Raw genomic sequence first — 14,332 nt, 5'->3', positions numbered from 1 at the left:
GGTAAAAAGACCACAAAGAAAAGTAGCCAGTTTCTTGGCTAAAACTCCTGTCCTTGGGCCTCTTAGCAATATACTCTGTTCCAAAGGCTAAAAATGTCAAAAGTATATGGGAGCTTTTATCTAATCCTTAAAAGATTTTAGGGTTACCTCTTCAGAGGGGGGGAAAGTTAGTCAAAAGCCCCTTAAAAAAAATCAAAGAAGCAGAAAGAGTGCATGAGGTTATCAGAAAAAAGTGATGGGGAGGGAATCGGCATGGATTTGATCCAAACACCTTATTTGCATGTATGAAATTTTCAATAAATTATTTATTCAAATAAATAAATAAAATTTTCCTCAATCTCAAAAAATATTAGTTTTTCTAAAGCAAGACTTTTTTCTAGTTATGATGAAAGTTACTACTGCAGTGTGACTTAATGTAATTTTCATATTTGTGTGACAAAACCGAAGAACGAAAATAATTTTTTCCTTAATGTTTAATACAAAAGATACCTTTTAATAAGCATTTACAGTTAACATGTGTGTAAAATTGACCATGAAAATGGAATTTTTATGAAACATGAAAAGGATACTATAAATTCAACTTCTTGTTAATTCCTATTTTGTGATTAAAGCTATTTGGAAAATGCTGTACAAGTTCTCACTCTGATAAGCAGAATTAGAATTATGACATAGCTTTCTTCCATCTTTGGCTGATAAACTAATATACATAATGCTATTTCTTAATAATTTATGAATATGTAAAGAAATTGTAAATTTGTTTTCTTTAGGGTAACTTTCTTTTAGGGTACCTTTTTCTAAAAATTAAATCATTATCTTTCTACTATTTAGATTCCAACTATAGGAAGAATAGTCATATATAGAGCAATTTCGAATTGTCACCAAAGCAGGGGTGAAACTATTTGTAAAGAGAAAACCCTGAAAAATATTTCTGAATGTCTGATAGCATTTACATAAAATTTTCTACGACTTTATTAATAGCAAATTTTTCCATAATTTCAATTGAATTCAGTTATCGTTGAAAGAAAGGGAATTGTTCAAAGTCAGAAGAGCTTACTGATAAGTTTGATATATATGAGCCAGCCACTGGGAGACCATGGACTCTTTCAGAGATAATTCTTTGTGTATATGCCCGTTTCACTACAACTCACACACTGCTTCACATGATTCCTTCCATAACCCAGGGCAAACTACCTTTCTTCTTGCGATCATCATTATACTATATTGCAGTTTAATATTCTTTACAGAGTTAGTAATTCTCTGAAATTATTTCATTAAAATCTTCTTTTTTTATTTCTACTTAATGTCTCCTTGAAGAATTACAAGCTACATGAACACAAAGACTGTTCTGTTCTTGTTTTGAACTTCATCTGTGCTGCCATGGTCTGGCATATAATGAGCATTCAGTAATAAGATGCTAGGATCTTGCTACACAGCTGAGTGTGTGAAGCAATAAAGCAATAAGAGCAATGGCAAAATTTTAGTTAGGTTTGTCTTGTAATTGATTAAGGACAAAATCTGTATCATATTCTATGCTGAATCTGTAGATAATTCACACATAAATTATACTGAAAAACCAATAATATCCACTCATTTTAAAATTGCATGTACATTACTCTCTTATTTTCTTTCTTTTCTAGTTCTAGTAATATCAGAGCTCCTTGAGGATTAAAAAAAAACTGTTTCAGGTCTTACAAGAATGGACTCTGATGAGTGTACATGCTGTGAACAAGTACTCTATTATCTATTCATAAGATTGGGTGACAATGTATTTACTTGAGTCTAGACAGAGTTATTACTCCATTTTGACTAACTGTTTTTCTCTCCAAACAGTGTCTCAAAGTGCAATTTGATTTGAGTGCAAGGGAATAACAGATATGAAATAATATTCAATTCTAACATTCTTAGCAAATATGTGAACCTTATCAAACCAAGCATTTGAGTTAATGTTTATGAAGTAAATATGAAACACTTAAAGAGACAGCTTTTAAGTTGGGCCATGTTTATGTGATCTCCAAAGAATCCCACTTCAAAGTGTCAAAGAGTTCTTTGTACACAGGGGCAGGCAAGTCACTTCATTATTAGGCTATTACATCAACACATCACTATTCCTCCTGAATGCATACAGTTGATAGCCTTCTGTCCATTTTCCTGCTGGAAGTTTCAAACACGCCATTGAATTCTTCGTTATTTTTGAATCGCTTCAACGATAAAGTCTATTTATCATTTCACATTTTATAAATATTTCCTATATTACAAATCTAAATGCCATCCATTCATATAGACAAATTATCTCACAATTCTCCTTCAAAATATCTTTGGGTTTTCATGAGGGACCATTGAAAATTATCTTACTATCATTAGAATATTATTGTGTCATTGTAGAAAAATGACATATTCTGTCTTCAGGAAATGAAATGAATTGTTTTTAATACTTATTATGATATTGAGACAAAGAAATAAACAGATGATATTTCCCATTTTGTTGCAGTGATAAACAATCTGTAGAATGAGTTGGTATTTGTTCAGACGCAGGTTGACTATTTCTCAGGTGAATTCTTTTTATTCTCTTTAAGTTCTAAAAACTGTACTTAATTATTGGTGAGAGACATGTACATACACACAAACACACATACAGACAGAGTGAGAGAGAAAAAGATAGAGAGAGGGAGAGGGAGAGAGAGAGAGAATGTCTACACTAGTGTGTGCTTATGGCGGCAGAAAAAGAAACTTAAGGAAATCAGTTTTCTCCTACAATGTGCAGATCAAAATCATCAGATCGTCAGTTTTGGCAGCAAGAACCATTATTTTCTGAGCTATCTCACCCTCCCTTCCTATGTAAAGTCTTGAAAGCAGAAGTTTTAAGTTTTCAAATATTTTGAATTTGAGAATATTTCCATATGCATCAGCAGGTTGAAATTCTCTAGCCTAAAAATAATAAATTGAAAATTTTCCAATATATAAAAATTTATGATTATTGTGCAAATGACCATATAACATAAGATTCTACATTTTCCTTGTAGTATTTGCATTTCTTCTTGTTCTGAAGAATATAGATTTATAAGTTGATTAGTACTTATACTGTTCCAACTTCTCAGTTCTTGTAAATAGTACAGCAAATAGCATAGATGTGTAGTTATCTCTGTGGTAGGCTGACTTTGAGTCCTTTAGGTGTTTACCCAGGAGTGGCACAGCAGGATCATAGTTGTACTTGTATTTCTAGTTTTTGGAGAACCTCCATGCTGACTACCACAGTGGCTGTGTCAGGTGCACTCCTGCCGGCATTGTGTCAGTATCCCATACTATGTTTGCATAGCTTGATTTATTTGTTCACATATTTTTTTCCTTTCTTGCCTTTTCCCTCTGAAAAAACTACAAAATTCATATTATTTGTTATAATAGTTGCTATTATTTCAAATGTAGATATTGCACTATATTCCTTATGTGGAAATGAAGAATGAATTCAACTTTTACAGCCAAAATAGGTTTTAAGAACACAACATAAATAACATGCAATGAAATATTTTCTACTACCAGGTCTGACTATTTTACTTCAAGCTTCACAAAATAAATCTTATAACATCTGCATAAAAAGATTTTCTAAGAACTCACATAAATCACAAACAAAAACTCATAGACATGTTGAATTGCTGGTTTTGCCTCGGTAACAAGAAGTGCTTCAAGATGTGGATTTTCTTTGTCAATTTTTTTTTTTTTTGCATTATTATCTCAGAGAGCACTGGGGAATAAGCAGAGAGATCATATAAAATTTTAATGTTCAAGCATACAAAAGCATAACAATAATAAAGCTTGTCAAAAGTGAATGAATTGTCCCTAAAACATTAGAAAGAAATTTTGCAAAGTTTATTCCTAAATGAGTTCTGGGTGTAATACTACACATAATTCACATGATTTTGATACTATTCTAAAATTCATCTCATAATAAAGATTACAATGAAGAGGGCCAGAATTCTGTAGCTGCTGAGTCCACTAGGCTGGGTACTTCAGCAGCCCCAGTTTGGCACTTGAAGGCCTCAGGGATTCCAGGGAAGTTGCTGGTCTTTACTCGATATTAGAGGGTGGAAGACAACGGATTCCAATCTCAAGAAAGCATGGAAGACCACTGGCAGAGAAAGCAGCCTAGCAAATTCAAACAGCATGGAGTAAAGGGAGACAGGCTTAAAGCAAGTTTTTCCATCAGACCACTTAGGATCGGGGCCATAGCAGGAAGATGCTGCCGGCTCCAGCACAGGGTCTTCCTTTTCCAGGACTTCAGTAAACACTCTTCCTGATATTTTTTCCTTCCCTAGGAATATTGCTTCATTTTTTTTCTGAATTCAGGTAAATAAAACAAAGATTTTAAAGATTCCCTGTGATTGTGCATTTATATCTGTTTTTAAAGTTCATTTTTTGCAAACAAAATGAGACAGGGTCTCCCTGTAGCCTCAGCTAGCCTGGAATTCTCTGTGTAAACCAGGTTAGCCTTGAATTCACAGAAATCCGCCTGTCTCTGCCTCCCGAGTGCTGGGTATACTAATTTTTAAAAAAAAAATATATATATATACTATTATTTGGATTATTTAATAGATTTTTTAAATTAATGCAAAGTCATTTTATTAAAAACACAAAGTTTACGCCGGGCGTGGTGGCACACGCCTATAATCCCAGCACTCGGGAGGCAGAGGCAGGAGGATCTCTGTGAGTTCAAGGACAGCCTGGTCTACGTAGTGAGTTCCAGAACAGCTGGAGCTACAGGGAGACCCTATTTCAAGAAGACCGAAGAAAAACAAACAAACAAACAAAAAACCCACAAAGTTTAATAGTTTCCTTAACAGCAAAACAATTTTCAATAAAGAGAAAACTCCTCAAAATTTATTTTCTTTTAAAATAACATTATTCTCTATACAGGGAAAAATAAGCATAATTCTCTTCTGGGATAAAAGTTGATATATGTTTTGATTTTATTTAAGCTAAAATCTACTAAGAATAAAGCCCAGTGGGAAATTGTTCTTAAGGTATTGCATCAATGTTAAGCTTGAAGTTTTTTTTTTTTTTCATAAATACATTCTAGATTGGATTTTTTTTTCTGTATGATTAAATGAGTATTGTGATACATGTAGTAATTTCCTGTTTATAAGTCCTAACCCTTATTCCACTCAGCCTTGTTTAGTATTTTATTTATATTACTATAATTTATTTCTTGTTTTTGGTAACATTATTCATGTCTTTTCCTGTAATTCATCAGAAACACTAGTAGAAAGGCCACACACATCTTAATTTAAAGTACTATCCTTTCCATGTGGGCAGAGGATAATAGGTTGTGATTCCAACCTATTGTGTCTGTTCAGTATGTTTGTAAAATTATTTTGTATGAAATTAATTATGTCTACATTTCCCATGTGTATGGTGATGGTGAAATAAAGTTATAATATATAAAGAAAGAGAAAAATAATGGAACCAACTATTAATATGAAGAGGAAACAAAGTTTCAAATGGCAATGTTAGAAAACAGCTCCAACTTGGTCAAAATAGTCATTTTGTTATATTTGGTACAGGAAGAACATTGTGGAGTTAGAGACGGCCAATTCTTTACCTACATAATTCTGCTTTTCTTTTTTAAACACACATCAATAATTTAGCTTCTGGAAAGGTGATCAACTCCCAGTCATAGAACTTGATATTATTGCTTGTTTATTATTACTTGGTTTCTATTGGCTTGTGTTTCTAAGTATTACAGTCAAAAACATAGAATCCAGAGCAGTTAACTCACTAAATTCCATTATTTTACAAAATATCCCCAGTTTTCAATTCCTAGGAATATATAATGCAGTCCACCCTTAAATGATTCCAAACATACCTCTCTTTCATAGGTAAGAATGAATTTTCTCTCTAAATTCAGTGAATATTAGAATCAGTGGAAAAACCATGACCCAACAATTGTTAATACTTATAAAGCTTGTATTGCAACTATCTGTCTAATGATAGAGATGAAAGAAAATAATTTCTCCATCAGATAAGTAGGAAAAGATACTACCAAAATAGTCTACGGAATTATGTTTTTCATTTTATGAGATGTGTCTATAAATTTAACTAATAATACTATTCAACCATTCGGGACTGAAAAAAAAATCATGAAGAATATAGTGTTTTGAATAAGAAATGTCCCTTATAGGCTTATATATATGAACATTGGTCCCTGTGGTGAGTGCTTTTGGGGAAGATAATGGAAGTTAGGAGGGGGAATCTTGCTGGAGGAAGCACTAGGAGTGGGCTTTGAGGATTTGTATCATAGTACCACCTCCTGTTCTCTCTCTCTCCTGGCTCTTGCTCTCATGCTTGCTCTCGTGAGCTCTCTCAACTGATCCTGTGTTCAAATTAAATGTGATCCTTCTGCTTCCTGCTCCTGCCTCCATGACTCTCCTTTTCCACTGTGAAGACTCTGTTCCTCTGGAAATATAAGACAAAATAAGCCTTTTCTTCTCTAAATTGCCTTTGGTCAAAGTGTTTATTACAGCAACAGAAAAGTAACTAATACAAAGCTGGTGTGGTGGTGCATGCCTTTAGTCCCAACACTCAGGAGGCAGAAGCAGGCAGATCTCTGTGAGTTCAAGGCAACATAGCAAGTTGCCTGGTCTACATAGCAAGTTCCAGGCCCCTTGAGTTCAGAGAATTAAAAATAACTTTAGCATTGATATCTGTCATGGCAATTGGTTTTAATTCTCTGAACTCTTGTTTTTTCTCTTTTTGATTTTGGATGTCCCTGTACCTCTACTGGCCTGGAACTCACTGTGCAGACCAGACTAGTCTCAATCTCAAAGAAATCTGCCTGCCATAACCTCTCGAGCACTTGAGTTAAAGGTATGTACCACAAGGCTGGGCCACTTTGGACTCTTTAGACAGGTACTATCCTCAGGTATTTTAACACCTGTCCTTTCTCAATCTTGAATTTCTGAATTTATAAAATGGAGCAGCTAGTTTCAAATAGCACTCAAAATTTCAAACAGGAATAAGCATTCAAAGCTGTTATAAAATACACTGATAAAGACTTAAAGTGTGACTTGGCAAGTGCACTTGCCTAGTATTCATGAAATATTGGCTCAATTCCCATTACTGTCAAATAATAAAATATAAATGTATTATTGGAGCAAAGTCTTTATATATTCTTATGTCTATTATCGAGAAGATAGAATATTTATGAGTACAATACACAGCATCTTATTGCTCTGTCTAAAATTTCTTGAGCATTTTATCCGTGAAATTTCATTACATTCTTTATGAGTAAATATCATTTATGATTCATACCTTTTCTGAGTCATTTCACAGATAATTATTGCTCAGTGATTGATTTTGTCTATTATAGAAATATGATTTCCAAATATTGTTGTTAAATATCGGATACTTTAGCTATGCATTCATCCTTCTCTTTAAACAATGATACTCTTTGGATTAGCAAGAAAATTCATGAACATACTACTTACACAAACTGATTTTAAAAGAAGATTTGCATATGTTGAAGCATATAACATATACACTTAAATCATTTACCATTTGAATAAAAATGGAATAAAGTAATTTAAACTAAATGATACATAAAATGTTATTAAAAAACAAGAAAATATTTAATCAAAGGTTTCACAAATATGTGACAAGTTATCTGAAAAATTTACTTGTAATCATTAAGGCTAAAATATAAACAAAGCCAGTATCAAAATTCTAACATATGACATTCAAATTAAATCAATTTAACATTTCAAAGGTACAATGATAAAATATATGACAGATTATGATGACAGAAAGGGCTACTGTAACAAAATATCTAAAGTTAAACAAACTCTATATGAATTTAATAATGTTCAGAGGCATTGAGTAGATAGAATATGCCAAAAGCTTTAGTGAAAAAGTAAAATTGTCCAAAACAAAAGGGCAGTGTTCAGTTAAAATAATGTTAAAATTCCTGGCTATATTCAACATTGTGTTGATTAATCTACTCCTTTATTAATTAAGAGCAATAATTTTTATGGTGGCTACTTCGTGAGAGGCAAAGTACAGGCAATATCTGTATAACTGATGGTTGTAAAAAAATGAAGGAGAGGAGCTGGGGAGATGTCTCAGCAGTTAAGAATAGTGGTTGTTCTTGCAGAAGACCTGGGTTCGAATCCCAGAACCCACATGGCAGCTAACAGTTGTCCATAACTCCAGTCCCAGGGGATCCGAAAGCCTCTTCTGACCTCCGTTAGCATTACACGACACAGGTGCACTTACCTACATGCAGGCAATCCACACATACACATGAAATAAAAATAATAAACAAAATTTTTTAAAAATGAGGGAGAAAGTCAGGAAAGTTCCAAAACTAATTTGAGTACAATATATTGAGAGGCATCATCATTCTTTTGACTTCATTTAGAGGAACTTTTATCTTTCCTTGCACTTCCAAGTGGCATTTTCCAATGAATGAATTAATGAGTAAGGTACCTTTCCTGGGAAATAGGGTCTTAACAAGATGTTGATGCTTTCTCTCTCTGTGAATTTAGCAATTTACTATTTCCATGAATAGGTGTACACAAAACTAACTAAGATTTCTAAATTGTAAGGAATAAAGAAAGGCTTATTAAGGGCTATTAAGACTTAGTAATCTACCAGGTTTGTCATCTAGCATAAAAAATTTAAACAGTATTCTAAATCTCGTATCATTTTTGAAATTTTTCCTTTATACTTGAAAATTTTAAGCAAGTACACAATGAAATATGATTATATTGACTTTGTTTCCTCTATACATGTCCCCCATAACTCCTTCAATAGGTCACATGTGCATGGGTGCTGTTCACATGTGCGTGTGTGGGGCCATCCACTAGGGCATGGGAATTCTATCACTGGGCATATCTTCAAAAGAGAATGATTCTCCCTACCACAGCAACTATCAACTGCCAATATCTTCCCATTGCGGGGTGAGACCTGAAGATCATATACACCATCTACTCCAGAATTTTGTGTAGCTTGATCTTGTGTAGGTCTTGTGTAGGTAACCACAGCTACTGTGAGTTCATGAGGGCAATCTTGTTCAGAAGAAAGCTTACTTTGGCTAAGACATTCTTTCCAATTCTCGTTTCAATATGTTACCTGAGTTTTGTTGGCTAGGATGGAGCTAGTGATGATATAGATGTCCTGCTTAGGGCCAAGTACTCAGTTTCTTCTTTTCAGTATTTTGGTCAGTTATATGACTCTTCATTAACTGCTGTTACTACATAAAGAAGTTTCTCTGAGCAAGACTGTGATCAGTCTAAGGTAACAACACAAATATTTAGAAGGTATTTTTAGAGCATGACTATTTAAAAACTGGGAGTTCAAATATTAAGCCAGGACAGAAGCAATGGGATGGAGGGAGAAAAAGGAGAAATAGGTTGGCTAACAAATAGTAAGACTGTATTAAAATGTCTTATGACACAAACTATTTACTCAGATAATTTCAAAAGATAGCTTAAATTACTAAAAAAAGAGTTTCAGTGCAATTCCTCTACATGAATGGACAAGATTATTCACAGAAAACATGAGCTATTAAATGAAAATCACAGAACAAGACAGAGGATACCTCCCTATGAATTATTAATCAGGGAAGTCCCCATGGTTTCCAAAACAACACAAGATATTGCCCTTGCTTAACTACATGGTAATACCTTACTACTGAAGACACACATTTTGGCATGGGACATAGAGAAATCAACCTCATAAAAAACAGGAAGCGTCTTCCCTACTGGCTAGCTTTAACAGTGCTGGAACTGCTCTGCAGGCTACACAGTGAGAAAAATGCATCCCTGTTCTTACCTAGTGCTAGACTTTGCATGCTGCAATGTTGATTTGCCTGGAAAGATGTGGCCATTGGAGCAATAGTGATATGACTCATAGGGCAACTAATCTGTTTTGATCAGATTTGAAACATGCTCCAGAGCACTGAGTTCCTGACTGGCACTGTAAATCTGGTTAAATCTCCACTGGCAGAAGATTTATAGGCCTTAGTGTAGAACTTTCTGTGGTAATTTTCCTGTCATTCTTTTTAAAGTTGAGTTTTTTCATTAGCAGTAGGATAAAGGATAGGATTAAAATCATTTTTAAAGCATAGATGACTTAAGACAAGTAGAGTTTGTCTCTTAAATATCAAGGATGTAAATTCTGCTTTGCATTCTGAGCCAGGTCAATGAGTAATTTGTAATTTGATTTTGTTTTCTTATATTATCCTTGCCTGCTTTAAACACAAAGTTACATGGCCTTTAATGATTATGTTAGTCTTTATTTTTCTATAAAAATTTTTCTGAAAAATTGTTTCTGAACAGTTTCTGCAAGAAAGAAATAATACTTCTTGACAGCTAGAACTTACTAAGAAAAACTATCTGGTCATAGTCGGTTTTTTGGGGGAAATGATTTTAAATTGTGTATCAGGGGAGAGCATGAACACTGTCCCCCACAACCACAAATTATGCAATTGAGTTTCCCACATTTGGGGAAATTACAGGGGTCAATACATATGGAGTGCAATTGTAAGCCTTGCCCTGAGAAAACCACTTTCATGATCACGGTATCTTAGTGGAGGAAAGTTCAAGACAGCATAATGTTAAATCTATTGTTTGATAATGACTAAAAACCTCTATGCAGGTCTACAAAGAAAAAGAAAAAGTCGTGGAAAAGAAATATAAAATGTACACTTTATAGTGAAAAAGAACACTAGGAAGCTTAATGTTAGATCCCTAGACTGAAATAAAAGTGGTAATTGTTAAGTCGATTAGAGACATTAAAAAGAGGGAGATTGCTCTCAAGGCAAGATCCCATATGGCCAAACTTCCCCATTGTGAAAGGAAAAAAACTAAGAAATCTGCTTCTAAGAAAACAACGGCATACAAAATTTGCTACAGGGAGCAAGGATCCATTCCTAGTTGACAGTCAAACTTGGCAGTGTGGTACATATGGTTCTGGTTTCCAAGATACTGGTTTTGATGAAAGATTGGCAATGTCATGTATTCTTCCTCTGTGGGTTCAGATTGCTCTGAGGACAGACAATGTGTATCAAAGCATTATCTACTAGGCTGGGAGAGACCATTGCACAAAGATATGAATGTGAACCCTGGGTTATCGTAGATACCCAAGATCTTGGAAATGCTACAGTAATGAAACATCTGCAAAGGTGAGCTGCATACATGAAATGGAACCAGTCTAGGTGAGAAATGGGAGAGACATATGTTTCCTGTAGAAGGTTAAAGGGGTAGAACCATCTTAAGCCCTTTGAAACTATAGTGTCAGATATTAGACATAAAGTTACAGAAGTTTGTGTTTTCCCTATTGTGTGTCATTTTGCTTTGGCCCAGTATTTCTTCACTATGCTCCATTTCTCTATTTTGGAATGGGGTTATATATTGTTTGGCATTTTATGTTTCAAATAAATAATTTGAGTTTTGATTTTACATGTGTCCAAGTTAAGAGGTTTCTGTGAATCTCAGAAATAATTTTGGATTTTTGAACAGTTTTGAAGTGGTTAAAGACTATGGGGCCTTTTGAAGTAGGGCTACAAGCATTTTCCAACATGAGATGTCCATGAACCTATGGGTCAGGGAGTGGAATGTGGTGGTTTCAATGAAAAATGTTCTCCACAGGCTCAGGTATTTAAACACTTGGTCCCCTGTTGGTGGCACTGGTTTTGACAGAAGGTCATGCAATCTTTCATATGGGTAATCTTGTTGGAGGAAGTAAGGGCAGGCTTTGAATGTTTACAGCTTTATACCGTATCCAGTTCACTTTCTCTGCTTCATGTTTGTTGTTGAAAATGTAAACTCTGATTTATGCTCTGGGAGCCTATTGCCATATTTCTTTTATCATCAATCCATATGGATCCATAGCAGACTTGGTCATAGTATTATATCACATCAACAAAAAGTAACTAATATATACATACATTAGTTTTTTATATATATATATAACATGTATATATTCTGTTTCATCTTCATAAGTGAATAATGTTTTATTCATTGTTTTCTTCAAATTATGATTCATATCATTACTTGCTACTATCATTCCACCCCAACATATATACATAGGCTTAAGAAAGTGACGTAGAGTCATAAGTTGTAGATCACACTAGTAAACGCTGGAAATATAGATTCTCAAGTGTTGAAGATTTGTAAGTTGAGGCCAACTTGAACTATAAAGTGAGATTGTATTTCAAAGAACTTAAGAATCAGAGATGTATTACCACTCTAGGTGGTAGAATGTTTCTCTGTTTCCACAAACGCGAGTTCAATCTCCAGAATATAAAGAATGTTAGAAATAAAATCTGAGGTTCAAGACCCCACAAATACCACACAAAAGGCAGAGGAACAAAATAAAAGTAACTCAGCATAGCAGTTTTTACTTTTGAAAAAGGGTGTTTTACCTCATTCTGGTAGCAAGCAACCACATTGAATGGGAAACATGATGGGTTTATCCTAATGCAAAAGTTTTGTTTTTCCTCCTTTGGATGTGATCTGACCTCACAGTATTTTATGATTGTCTAGATTTAAAAGAATCATTGCAAAGGAGGTGAAGGAATAAGGAAAGCTTGGCCTCTCCTGGCCATCAGTTTCCTGGTTGCAGCAGGGCATTTACATAAATGAATGTTTTGCAAGGTGAAAGAGATTAAATACTCTGAAATTCTCATAATAAAAGTTTTAAAGGTGTGGGACACTACAAAATAGCATTACAAAGGGTTACATTTCTGTGGTCATTCTTTTGGCAGAAAAGATTGGGATTGTTTGTAATTGTTCCCCTCAAGAAAAAAAAAAAAAAAGCCAGGAGTGAGAGGAGTGGAGGTGTAGGCCTCTAATTCCAGCACTCAGGTGGCAGAGGAGGGAAAATCTCTGTGAGGTTGAAGTCAGCCTTCAATACATAGTGAGTTCTAGGTCATCTGGACCTACAGAAAGACCCTGTCTCAAAAAAGGAAGTAAGAAAAAGAAAAATGTTGAAGAAAATAAAAGGATACATGATGGCCTCATTAACCCTAAAGTCAAATGACTCACACAGTATTTTTGGCAAATAACTAGACCAAATAATATATGTTAATATGCATATTTTGATCCAAGCTAGTGAAGCTAGTACTGTACACTAACATTTCATGACCTAAATTAAAAGATTTATACTCATCCCAGATAAATTAGCAGCTGGTTATGATTTAGTACTAATAACAGATGTTTGCCAACTAAAGAGGAGAAAAAAGTAGCCACAAGCAAAAAGAAACACTTTATGTCTCATGCTCATTCCAGGAGGAGCGTATAATTTGGCATGGATACTGTTCTAAATTGTATAACTAACACAGATCACCCCATGTTATTATCATTGTGGTGAAATCAGTTAAAATCCACACTCTCAGCTGTTTTAAAGCACATTGTCATTATATGTAATCAATATGTTGTACAATAAATTTCTTAAATGTTTTCAACCTATTTTACTGAACTCTGTAGCATTTGACCTATATCTCCTCCATCTCTTTCCACACCTACCTTCTGATTACCACCATTAAACTGTATGTTTCTAACAAATATAAACAAGACCTTGTGGAGTTTGTCTTTTCTGACATAATTTGTTTCACTTCACTAAATGTCCTCTAGAAAAAAATCTAAATTTATTAAACAGAATTGAGCCAAAGTAAGAAAGGTCTTAAATGTCAGTTGATTTATCTTCAGAGTAACCATCACATTACTAAATCATGCAAGGAAGTAAAAAGGCATTGATAATTTTTGTTAAGGAAATTTCACTTAGTTCCCTCTAATGTATGGAATGTGAATAATTTAATTGAGACTTAATAATGAACATGATAAAACAATAATAGTGTTAAAAAGATGAACAAGCTGTACTTCATACAAATACCGTGTTATGTGTATGAGTGTTTAAGGTTGGCTACTTGGGATTGGGTAACTTATCCAGGAATTTGACTCTAGAATAAACTATCCCTCCCTCTTTCAGCAGCCATTTATTACGTGTAACTGTTCATCTACGGTTGGGATTGTGTGAAATTTTCCCCATGTACTTTGGCATGTCAAGTAGTATCATTATATAGTCCTTTTATTGGAACCCATATTGCTTAGATTTCACAGGTGCAGTTTTCCTATCATGACTAGAATACAGTATCTAGCAGCAAGTGCCATGATTTTTCTGGCCTTTATAGTCTTTCCTCCTCCTCTTCCATGATGTTCTTTGAGCCTTACATTGGAGATACATTGTAGATGTATCAATTATGTGTAGGCACTGTAAAGTTGCTTATTCTATGTATTTGGATAAGTACTGAAACTTTTGAATACTCTACATCTGTTGCAAAAAG

At 34.1% G+C, this 14,332-nt stretch overlaps 1 non-coding gene across 1 annotated transcript; it reads right to left on the bottom strand.

Annotated features, from left to right (window-relative positions):
- Window positions 1–10,428: 10,428 nt before the first annotated feature.
- Window positions 10,429–10,589, bottom strand: LOC115066983. Its single transcript, XR_003846419.1, has one exon. It is a non-coding gene; the product is annotated as a U1 spliceosomal RNA (small nuclear RNA).
- Between the last annotated feature and the right edge of the window lie 3,743 nt (window positions 10,590–14,332).

This window comes from Nannospalax galili, unplaced genomic scaffold, assembly GCF_000622305.1.
Source record: "Nannospalax galili isolate Female #2095 unplaced genomic scaffold, S.galili_v1.0 scaffold140, whole genome shotgun sequence".
NCBI classification, from domain to species: domain Eukaryota; kingdom Metazoa; phylum Chordata; class Mammalia; order Rodentia; family Spalacidae; genus Nannospalax; species Nannospalax galili.
This window is presented reverse-complemented; position numbering and strand designations above follow the sequence as displayed.